General features: G+C 40.3%; 1 long non-coding RNA gene across 1 annotated transcript; it reads left to right on the top strand.

Moving 5' to 3' along the window:
- The first annotated feature begins 3,086 nt into the window (after nt 1-3,086).
- LOC122938379 lies at nt 3,087-3,552 on the top strand. Its single transcript, XR_006390007.1, has 3 exons — nt 3,087-3,131; nt 3,208-3,273; nt 3,368-3,552. It is a non-coding gene; the product is annotated as an uncharacterized LOC122938379 (long non-coding RNA).
- Nucleotides 3,553-3,833: the final 281 nt, after the last annotated feature.

Raw genomic sequence — 3,833 nt, 5'->3', positions numbered from 1 at the left:
TGTGACCTGGCACAGGAGGTCCTGATGATGTCATTGCAACCTCCTGCATGGTAGCACTGCCTCATAGGCCTCAGGGCTATGAGGCTAAATGGCAGGGCACAGGAAACAATAGTTCCTGTCCTCACCACTCAACGCTGACCAGTACCAGACAGTCCATGGTCTAGTACAGGTCTGTAGCCCAGTGGTTGGGGACCGCTGCTCAATAACATTAGTTGTGTTGTGAACATTTACTATAGCTACTCTCTCCTTCTGTAACAGTTTGTAAGTCGTGTTGTTCATGCTTATTGCAGTTGTTCGTATTCTGTATGTATACCTCTTTTCATATGTACAGCGCCATAGAATGAATGGAGCTTTAATAATAAATATTAATAATAATTTATTATACAATGGGGGAGATGGCCATTACAACCGATCAGATTCCACCTAACATTATTCAGAGCTGCTTTGGAAAATGAAGGGTGGAATCTGATTGGTTGCTATGGGCAACTAAACCAGTTTTGCTTTGCATCAGATTTGTTAAATCTCCCCCAAGTATATTGGTATACTTAAATGGGGTTGTCCGGGCTTTTGCTACTGATGACCCCCACGGATCTGATATCGATGTCCTATCCTGAGGATAGGTCATCAATAGTAAAAGCCCAGACAACCCCTTTATTAATCATCCGCAACCTTGACTAAACCTTTCTAAATCTTAATTCCAAAGGACTAAAGAAATTGTACGTGGTCCTATAAAAAGGAATACTACATAAATAGCACTGAGAAATTAGTTACTCTTGGAAATACCTTTGTGAGGCACAACAAACGTTTGCAGTATTGCAGAACAACATTATACAAGACAAATCTAAGGGTAGAATTCAATATTGACAATATTTGTGAGCATTGGCCCATTCTCTCTAAGGTTTGAAATTAGTTTTAGGTCCAATTACAACAAATTGACTGGAAGATTCAGTTCTGATACAAATAACTTTGACCTGTTCAAATTGCCCTGACTTGTATATGACACAGCTGCAGTCTCTTTTAGTAGTATTTTCAACCTCTTTCAAGGTCTTTAACCCCTCAAAGACCAAGCTAATTTTTGCATTTTTGTCCCTACCCACATTCCAAGAGCCAAAACTTTTTAAATTTTCCCTTCACATAGCCATGTGAGGGCTTATGATAATGTGATACACTAGATAAAGTGTCTATGCGGTCTTGTATATGTGGATGATGCTATCCAACAAATATAAGACCTCGGCTCAACATTAGGTGTGAGAGCATATTAGTACCAATTCCATTTCTTTTACGATACATTATTGCATAGTTGGCATTTTATGAAATATAGTAACATTGGGAGTCATTTATTATACTGAAATGCAAGCCTATATTAGGCGTACTTTAAGCGCACATGGCAGCGCAACGGTTAGTTGTGCCGCAATCTGCGTCTTCTCCCTGCTCATGCCAGGTCTAATAAAATAGGCGTGTCATGGGCAGGGAAGGGGATGGGCCGGGAGGGCTGTCTAATTTACCATTTTCTATGCCTGAAACAACGCCTAAGGGAACTTTCACACTAGCGTTTTTCTTTTCCGGCATAGAGTTCCGTCCTATAAGCTCTATACTGGAAAAGAACTGATCAGTGTTATCCCCATGCATTCTGAATGGAGAGCAATCCATTCAGGATGCATCAGGATGTCTTCAGTTCAGTCTTTTTGACTGTTCAGGATGGGGATAATACCGCAGCATGTTGCGGTTTTATCTCTGGCCCAAAAAACTGAACACTTGCCTGAATGCCGGTATGGCATTTTTTCCATAGGAATGTAAGTAGATAGAGGGTATATGTTTCGTCAAAGTGACAGGTACCACGCCCCTTTTACACGCCCCCTTTTATATAGCTTGATATCAAGTTTATATCTCTTGAAACTGCTGATCACAAATTTTTGCAAATAGCTTGATATCAAGTTTATATCTATTGAAACTGCTGAGCACAAATGTTTGCAAACACATTGCTCAATTCAAGACTGTCCCTTATTTCTCTTCAAACTGCTGATCACAAATGTTTGCAAACACATTGTTCAATTCAAGATTGCCCCAGACCCTGTCATCGACACGCCCGCTTGCAAAGCACATTTTCAATCGATACGGGCCTAAATGGCTTATCTACAAACACATTGCTCAATTCAAGATTGCCCCAGACCCTGTCATCGTGCGGCTCTACAAGGTCATAGCCCCCTGTCAGGGACATCAAAAACACATTATATCATTTTATACAGCTTATAAGTTTCATTTTAAATAAAAGCAAAAGACACTGATAAGTCTAAATTCTATCAATCCATCTATCTATCTATCTATCTATCTATCTATCTATCTAACTAGCTAACTATCTGGCTATCCATTTCTCTGTTAGCTAGGTACCTAGCTATCCATCTATGTATACATACAGACAAATACCGCAACTACAATTTATCTATCGAATGTGTCAGCTATATAGTTGTAATTTAACTAACAATATACATTTTCGTTTAGATGGATTCGTACCAAGATTTATGGGGGGATGACAACATGCCCGATGCGCAGCTGCTTATGGCGGTCGATGATTACTATGAGTCGTACATTAGCGGTGGTGGTGCGCAATTGTTTTCAGACGATTCGCCCAGTATGGGGCTAGTTCATACGTATATTTCAAGCGAACCCGATTACAATCCGACATCACCTTGCCTACCCGGTAAGTATAACCAGCTTATGCTTTTATTACATATGTAGTTTTAGAGCTCGCTATATTTCATGTACATTTATTACAGACACGCAAATCCGCGACATTTTAGGAATTGCGACCAGAGACGTTGATACTGAAAATACAGTACATTCAAACATTGAAGTTACTAGCAACAACAATTCTGACGAGCTAAAGGAGAACGATCCGTCGCGAGTTATCGATCTCACAACCCCAGGGCGCCATGAAATGAAACAGACGACCAGGCTAGCCAGAACCCGTAAGGCTCGATCGACTTCTTTGATGTTGGCTGTTTTAAACATTATCTATATTTCTAATACACTTTTTTAAAACACAGCGCTGGAAAGAAAAGTCTATACAATTGATGACATCGCGACACTCTCCGAGGAGGCCCTACAAAAGCAGCGCAAGCGGGGCAAACAGCGTAAGGATCAAAATGCATTGAGGCTGTAATATATTTTAAACAATGGCTATAAGTCTAATACTTTCTTTAAATGCAGCGTTGAAAAGAAAAATGGCCACGACCGGCGGCTCCAAAACGGAATCAAAGAAAGCTAACACAAAGGGTAATGATCCAGCTACAGCGGCTCAAAAAACAATGTCTATAACTTTTAAACGGGTATAAAACAATGTTGTTTAATCAAACCTTGTAATTTAAAGTTTTTCAGCTGCCGGGTAGCAGCGCACGTACCAACAGAACTGTTTCATTCCCCGAACCACCAGAGGCGAGCACCAACGCCCGCCTGCCGGGTAGTAGCGCACGTACCAACAGAACTGTTTCATTCCCCGAACCACCAGAGGCGATCACTAACGCCCACGACAGTTGGCTGGCGGAAAATACCGCAATGGCGGTTATCCGCTGTCCTGATGCCCGTAAGTTAATATTGCACGGTGTGCTCTGTTGTAATTAGAGCCGCTTGATGTTCTTAATACCTACAGCGGGCTGCTTGTCTTAAAATTTTTAATAAAAGTCATAATGACATATATAGTTATCAATCTATCTATCTATCTATCTATATATCCATTTATCTAGCTATGTAGCTATACATCCAAATAACACAACTATATAAATTCTAGAAATTTTTCGATATTTTTATAATAGCTGTTTAATTATAGCGCTTTAAAA

This window comes from Bufo gargarizans, chromosome 1, assembly GCF_014858855.1.
Source record: "Bufo gargarizans isolate SCDJY-AF-19 chromosome 1, ASM1485885v1, whole genome shotgun sequence".
In the NCBI taxonomy this organism is placed as follows: domain Eukaryota; kingdom Metazoa; phylum Chordata; class Amphibia; order Anura; family Bufonidae; genus Bufo; species Bufo gargarizans.
The sequence above is the reverse complement of the archived record's forward strand: the minus strand, read 5'-3'. Positions and strand labels throughout refer to the sequence as shown.